Genomic DNA, 15,902 nt, shown 5'->3' with positions numbered 1-15,902 from the left:
AGGCTTACCTTCCGTTCTCTCAATAGTGCCCTTAAGTCTCCCCATATTTCACCTGCTCAGATGATCAGAAGCCATCAGGAAGAAAAAACGCTGAGCTGTGTAAAGAAATTTCCCATAATGCCTCACTCCTGCACCGAGACCAAGTGTACATGCTCAGTTAGTAAGACTATGGGGCTGATTTACTAAGACACGAATTCTGACCGAATTGGAAAAATTCCGATTGGAAATCGAACATTTTGCGACTTTTTCGTATTTTTTGTGATTTTTTCGGCGCCTTTACGACTTTTCGGAAATTATCGCGACTTTTTCGTTACCAATACGATTTGCGCGAAAAAACGCGAGTTTTTCGTAGCCATTCCGAAAGTTGCGATTTTTTCGTAGCGTTAAAACTTGCGCGAAAAGTTGCGCTTTTTTCGTAGCGTTAAAACTTAAAAGGCGCGACGTTTTGCGCAAGTTTTAACACTACGAAAAAATCGCAACTTTTTGCGCAAGTTTTAACGCTACGAAAAAATCGCAACTTTTGGAATGGCTACGAAAAACTCGCGTTTTTCCGCAAAAATCGTATTGGTAACGAAAAAGTTGCGATAATTTTCCGAAAAAATCGCAAAATACCGATCATTACGAAAAAAACACAATCGGACGCATTCGGCCCGTTCGTGAGTAAGTAAATGGGCCCCTTAGAGTCAGCTTCCTGCTGATTGGCTCAGATCCACATTCCTAAGGGGGGGGTGAGTTCTTAGCATTCTTGAGGGAGGGGGAGGAGGAGAGTGGAGAGCAGAGAGCTGTGTGTCTCTGGCACATGAATTACAGACACAACAAATCTTTTGACAGAGAACTCAGTGCAGCATTTCTGTGAGTGCTTATGGCTGTATTTACATAGACCTTTCTGATAAAGCTTACTTTGTTTTTACCTTTCTTTCTCCTTTAAAGCACAAAAGGATAAGATCAATTAACTTCCACCTAATAAAAATTAAAACAAGGGAGAACTAACAAGTTCCACCAGGCACAAAAACACATGAAAGTTGCCATGCTTTTACCCATTATTCCACTGTAAAACACTTGCCTGGCTGAAATCTGCCCTGTGTATGCAAGGATAGGCTGGGAATTTACATGACAATTTGTGAAAAAATACCAGTTAGAACCTCTTTTTTTGCTTTTCAACTAGGAATCATAGGGGTTAACTGATTCCTTGCATCTGAAGTGGAGGTGGGATATTTCCACTCATTGTCCCTACTTATGCACAATTAAGAATACAGAACACGCATGAGTATATTCACTACTTAAATAGGGATATTGTCAATTCCATTCACAAAGCAAGCAGCAGGAGACAGAAAAACTATGCTTGTGCGGCTCCTTCTCAAGAAATTAGCTGCAGGCTCAACTGCAAGGAAGATAATACAGCATCCTACTGGGTACACCTGTATCCCCCTCTCACAATATGGTATAGAAATTGCTATTAACCCACAGTTGTCTTTTTTCTATTTAACACAGCAAAATTACTGTTTTCCGAATAATGTTTAGGGCCTGCTAAAATTAGACAACTTTATTCTGGGGGTGTATTGTTCAGGAGTAGTGATGAGTGAATTTCTTTCACCAGACATGGATCCGCTGTGAATTTCCGCATTTTGCCAAATTGTTTCGCAAAGCTTCCATGAAAATTCGCTGCGGAAAAATTTGATGCGTGCAAAAAAAAAGTCCCTGTCACCGCAAAAATCGGTGGTTGCATCAAATTGGTGTTGGTCGCCTCAAAAAACCTCACGGGCGACAAAATAAAAAACGGGTGACAAATGCAAATTTTATTGTCGTTTCGCGAATTTTATGGTGAAGCGAAATGGGAAAGATTCGCTCTATTCAGGAAATATTGCTCTGCCTAGGAGAACTAGTGAGAAACAGCCAGCTTGAAAGCTAGATTGAGTGTAAGGCTAATGTCCTATGGAGCGATTTAGTTGCCCACGATAGATCTCGACTACCGCTGGTAACTAATTGCACCAAAAAGACCTTCCACCGGCAAAAGGTAATAGCCAGTGGAAAGGCCTACGTATCACTTCGGTTTTCTGAAGTCACTCAGAGTTGCCTGCAGAGTACTTTGCAGTAAGCAAGATGTTGACTGTTACTAAAAGGAGATTTGGGAAAAGAGTGTAATATTGACCCTTCCAAAGTTCATAGTACTGCACTGGCTTCTACAAAATCAAAATATAGAAATGCAGACCAAGGAAAAGGGATTTCAGCCAATAATACAGGTGGGCGAAGATGGAGATATCTGTGTAGCACAGAGGCAATTAATAGGGCTAGTATCACTTATTAGTATTAAACATCTGTAAATGTAATCACTGAAGAGAAAAAAAACAAGTTTTCATATTCAGTTGCATAAGGGTTTTTATATTTTGGGAACAAATACTGTTTAATTGCACTTTGAGAAAGACCCGTTGCTGGGCAATGCATTTTTCCCGCAATGGAAAGCCCTGAAGCTATAAGAGCAGGGCAGCTTGACAAGGGATTCAAATGACCTGCAGCCAGATTACACTGGTTTATGTTTAGAAATTGTCAGAATCAGATGCAACCTTGATTTGGTGAGAAGAAAAGAATTAAAGGGATTCTGTCATGATTCTTATGGTGTACTTTTTATTTCTAAATTACATTGTTTACATAGCAAATAATTCACGCTACTGATTACAATTTTATTCTTAAACCAACAAATGGTAGAAACATGAGGCAAAGCTCTCCCTGTAGGACATATTTCGCAACATCTGAAAAGTGGAGGGACAAAAATAAATGCGGTCCGTAGTGCGGCAAATTTTTTTTGACCAGGCCCATTTTTGCAACCACACCCCCTAAATACCACTCCCATTAATTTGGCAGGTTATTTAAAGTTTGAACACATTTTTGGGGGATGTGGGGTCGTGTTTTATGTGTTATTACAGTTTTGCTAAAAAAGGTGAAATTGCCATTTAAGCTGCAAGTCTCAGTTCCCCCAAGGGAAATGAGGGACTTTTCAATAAGAATCCGGGACTGAGCTGTTACAATCAATACTGTCCTGTAAAAATTGGGACAGTTGGGAGGTATGCCTGCAGGATAATTTTATCAACTTCAGTATATACACACTAACTCCTCAGTATACTGCTAGCTTTGGGGGTAGAATTATTTGGGCAGGCAGCTTGTTTGTCTCTTGCTGTATATTAGCTGTTTAGAGCAGTAAATCTCACTGTAGTCACTTAGGCAGCATGGAAGTCAGTCTGGGCCCAAAAGGCATCCTCTGTATTATATAGAAATCCAGGCTGTGACACTGAGCTGCTGCAATTGCAACTCATTACAGTATACTGAGAGCTGTAGGAATAGTTGCAAAGATGTCCATAGATACTGTATATAGTTACTTGATTCAGCAGCCTGTTCTCAGATTCTAACCTCTAATTTACTGTGTTTTATTAAGTCTGTGATTTCATCTCTATATACATGATTTAGTCCACACAGAGCTTGCTGGGTAGCTATACAGTATATGTATTTGGAGACCATTCCAGCTACACATGTTATTATATCCTATAGAGGATATATATATATATATAGAGAGAGAGATATATATATATATATAAAGGGATTACAGTTCAGCTGCCAAAGTCCATCAAGTTCAACCCATCCAAGTGAACCCCAGCGCAATCACATAAACCTATACCAGCCTATCTTGACGTATCTATATATAAAAGATATATACCAACATCGATGCTAATTGTAGATTTTAGTATCCTAGTAGCCTTGAATATTATGCTTATTCAAGAAATCAGGCTAGTGAAGGATTCCACATCCTCCCTGTTGCTGTCTCTAGTAATTTCTTTAGCACATGGCTTTAAATCTTGCTTTACATAAGGACAAACCCCTTCACTCTTTTTAATCCCGCTGTCTCTCCTAAAAAAGGTGTAACCATTTAAATTCACAGCCCAGTTGCATGTTTCATCCCACCAGGTCTCAGTGATACCCATTATATTATAAGTGGGGGTAAATGCAATTTCACCATTGTCAGTATAACATTTGATGATCATCTAGCAACCCCTTCAGATTACACTTTTTGGACCTTCTCAGTGGTATATCTTAGGTCTGTTGCAATGCTTATTTATTTATTTAGCTTGGAATTGCTGAAACCAGTTAAGCTATAAGCAGTTCTTTTCACCAGGTACTGCTTGTCATGATTTTACTTGGCACTTATTACCTTTTATGAAAATATATTATATATTATATAGGGATGTACCAAATCCACTTTTTTTGGATTCGACCGAACCCCTGAATCCTTTATAAATGATTCTGCCGAATACCAAACTGAACCCGAATCCTAATTAGCATATGCTAATGCTTTCAATGTTCGTGATCACATTTTTCGGATTCGGTTCGGCCAGGAGCATGGATCTGGCCGAATCTGAATCCTTACGAAAAAAGGCTGAATCTTGGCCGAATCCCGAACCGAATCCTGGATTTGGTGCATCCCTAATATTATATATTAATATGTAATGTTCCCCAGTCTGTCCCAACACCATGGTGGAGGTGCAGAACTGTGCATAATGCAATATTTAATCCTAGTGTTTTACATGAGCAAATAAGGTGTTACATTCTCAGCCATACTAACTTGTGTGTCTTGTGAATAACAGAAGGGATTTCTGCATACATAAAAAAACACAGGAAATATGGGACAAGTCACAAGAACAAAGCACAATCAATGAGATGAAGGCAGTCACATAATCTAGGAGACTGGGCACCCATTCATATTACCATGATTCCATGTGTAGGTGACACCCATATCTGTGTATGAGGTTCTTTTTATACCCCCATACAAAAATGATTGTGAAACAAAGGGCATTTATAAGTGAGAACAAGAAACTGCTTCCACTTAGATATTAAATATTATATTACATTATATATATTATATTAGGAAATCTAAAGCTAATGTGTAAAATATGATGGCTCTGTAAGCCTTCCAAATCTGGTTAAAGGCTAAACTACACAGAAGATTTTGATCAGATTCTGTGGGTCAGACTTAATCTGATCCACCAAATCTTGTCATGCAACACCGCAAGATTGCAGGATCCTTTGTTTATGTGACTACAACTGACTCATTGGATTCATTCTGTCCATCTGACACCACCCTGCAAAACCTTCTGTGTAGTTTAGCCCTTGGACATGATAAGGGCAGCGTCAATTCTGTGCCCTCATTCCAACCCCTCACCCTTCTGCTTACCTCCTTTCGCTCCTCCCAATAACACTCACCCGACAACTTTTTGGATAGAAAAGGCCGCAGCCCGTTTATTTAAAACAGTATCAAATTAATTTAACAATAACATATTAATGTAATTAAATAACATAACTTAGCAAATAACTTAACAATAAGCCGCTGAAGGCTGCTTTGCGGGAGCTGTATCTGCCCCCACCGTAAACCGTTCCCTGAGGTTAGAGACCCCCTTTCTCTAGCCAACACAGCCCCATTTACCACCTCCCTATGGCTGTAATCCCTATCCTCAGGCCTAACCTTCCGCCCGGATCACCTTTATTTTTGTGCACACCCGCTATGTTACTAAGGGAGGGAGGGTGGGAGCTGCTATTATCAAAATGGATTCTCCCTTCTGCGCTCCTCCCCTTTTCCTCCGTTTGCTCTTCCTCTTCCCCCACTCCTTCCGGACTATATTTCCCATAATGCATCAAACCTCAAACTCTTACTCCCGGGCCTATTCCTAACCTTATCATGGCCCCGTGCCCTAACTCCTGCCTCGTTCTATTCCGGGGCCCCTGGAAAGGAACAAGCTCCACTGATTGCATTTATATTAGCATTTAGGAGAGTATTGCTATTATAAGTAAGATTAATCCATCACTGTATCCTATTAAGAATCATATCTAATTAAATGAATTATAAAGAAGGCACAGTTGAGGCTGGCATATAATGAAATTGATGCAGGAACATTACAATTACAAATGAAAGGCTCCATGAAGCATACTTTGTTCCTGTGAGGATGTATTAAGATCATATTTTCACATTAAGAATTGTGATCAGCCAATAAAAGAAAAGGTGCCCTGTAAACCTAGAGCTGTTGGCAAGAAAGTGGGCACAAAATAATGTAATGATATCTTTTAATAAAAATTAAAGACAGTAAAACCTATTAAAAACTGTATAACCTAGTCCCTGGATTACCTTACTGAAGTTCATTATAAAGCTGAATGTATGTATTCATGCCTTGAGCTACCCCTGGGACATTTGGATGAACACAGTAATACTGAGAAATTTAAGAAACCCATAAACCTCCAGATGCATTTTAAACTTAATTGAACATGTTGCTTGTTAGCAGAAGAAACACAATATAACACCTTGTATCTCATCCTTTCATCTTCTCTTAGATTGTAAACTCTGAAAAACAGGGTCTTCTTTATCTCTTGCATCTGTCAGTTTGTCTGTAATCAATCTGATATATACAACCAACCTGTAATTGTACATCTGTGCCCTATACTTATTACATATTAGTAATAATAACAACAATAACAGCAACAATAATAGTACCTGTAATCATAATCATATAAGATGCACTAGCAGCTAGCAATAAATGTACATAGAGGTTTTTAAGGTTTTGAGATTGTTGGGCTGGATGGATTAACCATGTAGCTTAGAAGCCCCTGACAAGAACTGCTATAGAAATATAAAACTGACAGCTTAAGAAGGGCACCAAAAACATCCATTATGCCAAAGCCGCTCGCTGCCTGGTGGTTGAATGGAGGCAGCTGCTTCTATCCCAAGGTCCATCTCTAGTAGCACCATCACCACTTCCTTTAACTGTGGTTATAGGGGCATAATTTGGTATCCACTGTCCTACTGCAGGCTACCCATACCACATTTAGATGTGTATGACATGGTTTGTACCCCTTACAGCCAAATTATTTAACAAACTCAATAGGGAAATGTGATCCTTCATATGGGCAAACAAATCCCCTAGGGTGGGTTGGTATACTCTCACATCCACATACCATGAGGAAGGTCTAGCGCTATCCAATATGCAACTATACTACATTGGTAGCCAATTAACTAACATACATAATTGTTATGTAAGTTAAGCTCGCAAGAGCTTACAATATACAAGGTTAGGGGTACATTGAAACAAAAGGAAGGTATGATTTATGATACATATATAAATGTCTGATCAGCTTAGATACATTGCATATGCTTCCCTAAACAAATGGGTCTTTAGGGAGCATCTGAAGGTTTGGAAGGAAGAGGAGTATCTGATGGGCCAAGGCAAAAAGTTCCAGCATTCCAGCATCCAGCAAGTATTCTATCGATACTTGTAATTACCACATGCATTTCAGGCCCAATTTGGCTCCCTGACCATTGAAATGGGTACAGCCACAGGGGAAACCAAACTGTGGGATTCAAATGTCAAAAATAAATTGCTTCTTATAGTATCACCATATCTCTGTGACAGGGCAAAATCTAAGTGGGACACTAAGCTCCCTTCACTGAATGATGAACAGTGGGAAGAGGTGACTGACCACATATATGACTTCCTTATTCTAAAACGAGAAAGATTTATACAATTTTTATTTTTTCACCAAGTATACGTCACAATTAAACTTAAATACGGGGGCAGGTAACCTAACACAGAATGCCCAAAGTTCCACACCACAGGTGCAGGTTTCGCCCATAAGGTCTGGGATTGTGCACCAACTGGTCCAAAACTGAGCAATACTTAGATGAACAACTAGCATTATCCAGAGTTAAACCCCCAGAAGTATGCCTCTGGGCTTGATTGATGAATTAGTTCCCTGGAAACGCTCCAGGAACCTGGTGAGAACAGTACTCCACTACAGAAACTAATTATTATGAAGTTGATGAGTTCTACACCGCCAGGCCTAGAAGAATGGATTGCACTTGTCAACAAAATAAGACCTCCCATTAAATTAACATGTGTAGCCCAGTGGATCCACTGGTTAGGTGCAAAAACTGGACTTCCTAGAAGTATCCCTGACTGAGAGCCCGTAAACAAATTAACCTCTGGGATAATATAACAGAGCAAAATTAGAAATGTGATTATGGATGGTATGCAGTATATCTGGCAATATGGGGAATGGTGCATTAATTGTCCCTCTATTTTGGTACATACATTCTGATACTGTACCACTATTTGTTATTGGCCAGCACTTTTATTTGCCTATTTGTGTCTGTTAGTTACCCTCCCATATAGATTGTAAGCTCTACGGGGCAGGGACCTCCATCCTCTTGTGTCTTTGACTCTTAACTTATTGCAACTAATTGCATTCTACCTCCAACTGGCGATTCAACCCTAAACGCAGATTTTGCTCGGGCTCCTTCAATGGTGCCCGATCAAAATCCTTTCTCCTGCGCGATCGAGACGACCGATATCCGAAGCTTCAGTGATAACAGTTGTCTCTTCGATCAATCATCGTACAAAACAAGGTGTGCCTGTATGACCAGCTTAAAGGGACACTAAACCCAAACGTAAAGGTATCCCACTGCGCCCCCTAGTTCTCTTTAGAAGTTGATGAAAAACATAATTACACTTGCACACCAATCACCAATAAGAATTCTACTGACTGAAAACTTAATTAAAGATGCAAGATAATTAACCAATGAGAATGCTGATTCCCAGCACAATGCCAGGCATCTTGCTGTTATCTTACATATAGAGATAAATATGTAATTTTTTCCCTTCATTATATAACACAGTAATCAGACATTGGAATAAAGGACAGACTTGTTCAGTGCTGGGAATTAGTGCTTAATGCTCCCAACTCCAATTGCAGGAACAGAGAACATGGAGCCAGATTTACCCACATCACCTGTGATTCATATTGGAGATTCTTATGCATTTCAATGCTTCCGGGGGCACTGGAGAGCTTGAAAAGTTTTACTGTGCAATATTGCTTTAAGAATACAACCCTGATGTTGCTGGACAACAGCTCTCAGCATGCCTCTACCTTTATTATATGTTACATTATTCTGGGATTTGTAGTCCAGCAACAGCTGAGTAAAATTTGGTTGAGCCGTGCTGTGCAGCAGGGTTTAGTGTCCCATTTAAGGATAAACTCGCAGGAGATAGGAAGAATAGGATGCATTTGTTTCTGCAATTCCCTGTGGTGCAATGCAGAGGAATGAAACACAGGGAAGTGCAGAAGCAACCGCTTGTGAGCCCTTATGGCAGGACAGCTTAAAAACATACAGAAATGTGTCATTTGAAGCTACAGTATATGGACTGCAGAGGGATGCCTAGTGGAAAAAGGTTTAATATTCCCTCTTAGCCAGGTAATTAGGTAGCAGCTAAAAGCAGCATTGCCAGTAGAGGTAAAAGTGGCATGTTCCAGTAGCTGGGGTTTTGGCTGTTCCCAGTGCGTGTGGGGAAGCCCAGTAGAGAATGAAGGGGCCTGAGACAAAAAAGTTTAAGATTAATGGGCTTATTTAAGTTTTTACAAACTTAGTAAATACCAAACATTCAAGTTTTTAAAACATAATTCGAATTTGAGCTTTTTTAGTGCAAAAGAACTCAACTTGTGAAAAAAAACTTGAACGTTGATGATTCTCCCCCTAAGATTGTCAAAGGGTTTGAGAGAAGACTAATCCTGGAGAAAGACTGTGTTTTTCTGTCAGTGAAGAAGATGTGTAAGTAGCTTGTTGTTGTTTAAATGGCCCTCATTGCCTTGTTCATCTTTGGTTCTTTTCTGCTCCTTGCTCCTGGAAAAAAAAATCCAAGATGGCCATGCATTCTACTGTGGAAAGCACAGGCATTGTTAATTTCAGACAGAAAAAGGTAGAGAGCAAGAGAAGCAGAATAGGAGCACTAGGGAAGAAGAAACATTGATAATATTCTCCTTGTCAAATATCCATTTCTGCACTTATCTTATTGGCATGTCTGGAGTTACTGCAGTGCTTGTTGACCATTCTTCAGTGATCTTATTGGCTTGTCTGGGGTTAATGAAGTGCACATTGGCCATTTCTATATTGATTATACTGGCACGTCTGGTTTTAATAAGCTTGTTATGTATTTTCTGCAGCAAATTTACTGGCACATCTAGGGTTAATATGCCCATTATCTATTTTATTTAGTGATCGTATTGGTATGTCTAAGGTTACGATGCACATCCATTTTCTGTAGTAATTATTCTGGCACATCTGATGTATGTTTTTACCATGTAGCATATCTTTTTCTCCCTTTTTCTATTTTTCAAATCTTAGACGGTGTGAAGTAGGCTGTGTGGCCTGGCTAAAACAGATAAATTAAGTTCTGATATTAACTGTGAGCGACATTGTGCTAACCTTGTGGGGGACCAGTGTCTGGGAGAGGCCCTGGAGTGGTCAGGAACACTACATTCTCAGCTGTAAGGAAGACTGTTATTATTTTGTGTGAAGAGAAGCATTCTGTTGATATGTGTTTAGGTGAAAAAAAGTAAAAGGCGAATTCTCTTTTATGCATAAGAAACCTGCTTGCCTACCTTTAAAAAAAGTTAATCTTCCTGCACTAGATATATATATACTGATCTACAGAATTTGTCAACTCTCTCCATGCCTGTGTTGATTTTCTCTGGATGCTCCATTCTCCAACCACACTTGCAAAAACATACAGGCAGGGTAATTGGCTTCTGTTGCAAATGACCTTAGTAGTGTATGCTCCATTGGAGCGGGGACTAATGTGAGTAATGAACAACCTCTGTAGAGCTCTGCGCAAATGGATCTGTACTATATAAGTAAAGAATAATAATCATTACTAATATTCAGTATAAAACTGACAGTATAAAACTGCCAGGCTCTGCCCTAATATTGAATTTTCACAAAGGCAGGAGATAAAAATAGTTTTTAAATAATTCAATATTTTGTGTCTCTTTTATTCTACAGAATTTTATGGGGCAAATACATTAATACTAAGGAGGAGCAAATCTGTCCTCTTGTATTTGTGACAATTTTTACATGCAGACATGAATTTGTGGCAAAATTCCTTGTTTCGCCGTTGCCAATTTTTTTTAATGAAACTATGGCAAAAATTTCACAGCAAAAACGCCAGGAGCAAAAACTTGAGAAAAACACATCAATTCAGTTGGATTGAGAAAAAAACTTGAGAAAAAACACTGACTGACTTAAATGAATTTAGCTGTTTTTGACTGGTTGCAAATCCTACCCATGCATTGACATTGGTTTCTGTCATGATTTTTATGGTGTACTTTTTATTTCTAAGTTACACTGGTTACATAGCAAATATCTTGTTACCTTCCCATTGTTCTGCTGATCGCTCCAACTTGCAGTTTAGCAGTAAAGTGTGACTGAAGTTTATCAGACCACATTTAACATGGCTGTGGCACCCTGTGAATTAAAGAATATGGCTAGCCCCATGTGAAGTATCAAAATTAAATAAAAAAAAAAATCTGTTTGTGCTTTTAAAAAACAGATTTCATGTTAGGCTCCTGCTGAAGAAGCTCTATTAACTGTTTTTTGTTAAAAACATGTTTTCCCATGACAGTATTCCTTTAACAAACTGCAAGACTGCACCTAAGGTGAGCAGTGGCTGTGTTTTAGGAAGAATGCTTACCTAAACAATCTTGGAACACTTTTTCTATATATGTGATTGTTTTATGATCATAGGGGGTTATGTAATAAAAGGCAGTAAGTTTGTCCAGGAGCAGTAACCCATAGCAACCATTTTGTATATACTGGGTATGCCACAAGTAACCATTTTGTATATACTGGGTATGCCACAAGTAACCATTTTGTATATACTGGGTATGCCACAAGTAACCATTTTGTATATACTGGGTATGCCACAAGTAACCATTTTGTATATACTGGGTATGCCACAAGTAACCATTTTGTATATACTGGGTATGCCACAAGTAACCATTTTGTATATACTGGGTATGCCACAAGTAACCATTTTGTATATACTGGGTATGCCACAAGTAACCATTTTGTATATACTGGGTATGCCACAAGTATATTTTTTACTCCCACATACATCTTGTATATATCATTTTCAGAGGAGGAAGAACAGCCCAGAATGTTGTAGCTGCACTTTTGCAAGGTATAATCTTACTACTGCCTATTTGTTTAGCAAATCCTTATCCCAGATATTTAGATCATTATATATTTAGCTTACAAAACAACATTTAATTTATCCCTCCATCCTCACAAATATTTACTTATAGGAACTCTGTTCTGCTCCATTTTTGTTTATTTGCACAACTGAGCATTTCTGAACCTTATCCGCCTTTAAATGTTTATACATTTCTTTGCACAACTGAATGTAACTTCTAATCACTGCTGTATAAATCTGACAATTTCTACTCCTTGGATCCTCATCAACATATTCACAATATGCTCAGAAACAGCACTTCCTCCAAGTGGACAGTTTGGGTTGGTGACTGTCTACTGAACAAGACTTCCAGCACATTTACAAGGGATTCTGTCACAGTAAAACATATTTTACTAAACACATCAGTTAATATCACTTCTCCTGCAGAATCCTGTACTGAAATACGTTTTTTAAAGGATAGATTTTTCTATATTTAATCTTGAAATGAGGTGAGGCTAGCCATTTCCTTACTTTCCCAATGCCCTTAGTCATGCGACTTGCACTTTGTTAGACTTTAGTCACTCTTTGCTCCTGTACTGCAAATTGGAGTATCACCCCCTTTCACCCCAGCACCCTATCAGAAGAGCAATGGGCAGCTAGCTAGATAACAGCTCCCTGAGACTTCTGCTGAAGGATTCAGCTGCCTGAACTGATAGGAGCTACATGTTTGTGTGCTGCTGCCACAGTTCTGCTTTGGGTGATGAGCGAAAGTGTCCCGTTTCGCCATGAAATTCGCAAAATGGCAAGAAAATTCGTGAAATGGCGAAAAATTTGCAAAACGCATTTGTCGCACGATTTTTTTATCGCCCACATCTTATTTGTCACCCGCGTCTTTTTTTGTCTCCTGCGCATTTTTTGACGCGACCTCTGCCAATTTGACACGTGACTACATTTTTTTACGTGTGACGAATTTAGACAGAGGTTTCGCAAAACAATAAATGCAGAAATTTGCTGCAAATCCATGCCTGACGAAAAAATGTGGTCATCAAATTGCCTTCTATTGACTTTAGGGTGATGGCACACAGGGATATTTGCTGCCCACAGGAAAACTGTGCTACCCACGGGTGACAAAGCTCCCAAAAATTCCTTAGCATTGGTGTCAGTGGGAAACTATTTACAATAGGAAGTGGCATGGGTGGCTTCAGGCATTTCTCTGACAGCTAAAATGCACTGTGGAAAAAAAATATATATTACTACATACTGTATATACTACATATACAGTAAATACAAGTATGCCCTTGTAAATAATGGTACAATGACTTCCAAGAACAATGACTATGGATCCTAAATACATATACAATGAGAGACAGAGGAGTGACACAACTCTTTTTTTAGTGTAATATGCAGTCAAGTTCTGGCACACACAGCATCTTTGTAGTTTATGCCAGGGACTTGGTTACATGAACTAGGAAATCACAATTTTTTTCCACGTCTGGTTTATTTGAAACCTTTCTTGGCCTAATCTGCATATGAAAATATGGGGTTGGATTCGGTTCAGAATTTGACTAAATCCTTCATGAAAGCTTTCAGCTGAACCCCTAAACAGTGGCACCCTGCAGTTTTCATGTGGCACAGACTGACAAACCAATTAACCCTATAATTTCCCTTAGTAACATCCATACACTTGATTTGATTGATTTATTGTATGTTACCTTTTAGCTGGCATACAAAGTCTGCTAAGCAAAACAGGGATTAACAGTACATATCACATATTGGGGCTGATTCACAAAAGGCTGAAAAGCGAGTGTTATTTTTAGCATGCTTTAAAAATAGTATCACTTGTATTTTTAGAATTAACGATCGATTCACAAAAAGGCCACTTGTCTGACTTATTGTCGTTATTTTTCGTGCGATGCCATATTTTAAGCGATATTTTAAAGCATGCAATATGTTTATGCATAATTTCATAGCACTTAAGATATCTGGGATGTCACTGACACAATAGAACTCTCTTTTTACAATGTTCCAGTCATTTCTATTGATGGGAAACTTTATATAATTCCCAGACACTAAATGTATTGCATCCAGGACCTGCCCAAGGCAATGTGAAAATGTGGCTGTGACACTCCACTGTATATCCCTCCAACTTTCTGAAAACTTCAGTTTCCGAAAAAATGAAGAGAGCACAGAAGTTTGACAGTGCCAGGAACAGCATGGCTTCTGCGTGTTAGTGGCTGCAGATAAGGCTCCAGTACCTCATACAGGCTATAGATTGCTGCTCTATTTAACCTATAGCACCTCACTATTTCCTCATGTGATAATCCCTCTAGAGATGATCTTTCCCTAAAAACTCGAGCATGCATCACTCTAGGACGTTCACATACTTGATCCTCTTCTTTCCAATCCAATATAAATCCGACTGCAAACTCCATCTTGTCTTCACAAATGCTCACGAACCGCGAAGTTGTTTAGTAACGCCCACTCCTAGGAGGTGTTAATATTCACAATAATTATTGCAATATTTCATGCTTTAAATTTGTCTGGGCATTATGCATTAGGACTATTTATATTTGATGATTATCGTAATACGATGGACATAGCGCTTTGCGATAATTGAGATTTTTACGTATGCAATATGACTATTTACACATGCGAAATGACTTTGATTAATCGTCTCTTAATTAAACATAATTTTTTAATGCATAAAACTATGCGTTAAGTGATAACAACCTTTTGTGAATCAGCCCCATTGGTAAGGCATGGTAAGGAATATTGCACTTTACACAGGTGCATTTGCAATTGAAAACTTACTTCTGGTGGCATTTTACTAGGTAATTTTAAGAGATGAATTTCAGTTATTATAACAGGAAATTTAGCTATCTTGGTGCAGAGTACAATCAGTCTCTCTGTGCTTGGGGAAAGGCACAGGTGGGGTGGGCTGGAGGGAGCCCAAAGGGCTGCTGCTTCAGGTGACTGCGGCCCCAGAATCAACCCTTACTGCATCACTGATTAGTTTCCCGTGGTGCTGCAAAATGTATATTTGTGCTGCTATAAAGCAGGTAAGAGCAGAAATCAGCAGTTCAAGCTTTGAAGCTATTTCCTCTGGGTTGTTTTTCATGTTTCCCCCAATTGCTCACTACCCTCAGGCCATCTATCGAAATAACTGATGCTGGATGCCAGAACACTGTCTGAGGAAATCTCTCAGTGAGGTTATACAAGATTTCTGAAGCAACAGGAATTGGCATGAGAAAAGAATAAATGCCTTGCTACTGTCAAATGACTTGTGTGCACCAAACCATCAAATAGATTTGTTCAATTTGTTTACAATTAATCACTTTTCGATTCTGCTAGTTTTCTCTGACATGCAAGTCGAATTTATGGCAGTATGCTGTTCCTCTTGTCATAATATTCAAATCAAAAGGAACAGTTCAGTGTAAAAATAAAATGGAGTAAATAGATAGATAGACTGTGCAAGATAATTATTATTAAAATTTATTTATAAAGCGCCAACATATTCCGCAGCGCTGTACAATAAGTGGGTTTCATACATTGGACATAGAGAGTAACATATAAAGCAATCAATAACCGATACAAGAGGTGAAGAGGGCCCTGCCCAAAAGAGCTTACAATCTACAAGGAGAAAGGGTTGAGACACAAGGGGGCACATTTACTAACCCACGAATCCGAATCGGAAAAATTCCAATTGGAAAACGAACATTTTGCGACTTTTTCGTATTTTTTGCGATTTTTTCGGCGCCTTTACGACTTTTCGGAAATTGTCGCGACTTTTTCGTTACAATACGATTTGCGCGAAAAAATGCAAGTTTTTCGTAGCAATTACGATGCGCACGTATCTTGTCGCGACTTTTT

This window comes from Xenopus tropicalis, chromosome 7 (genome assembly GCF_000004195.4).
Source record: "Xenopus tropicalis strain Nigerian chromosome 7, UCB_Xtro_10.0, whole genome shotgun sequence".
In the NCBI taxonomy this organism is placed as follows: domain Eukaryota; kingdom Metazoa; phylum Chordata; class Amphibia; order Anura; family Pipidae; genus Xenopus; species Xenopus tropicalis.
This window is presented reverse-complemented; position numbering follows the sequence as displayed.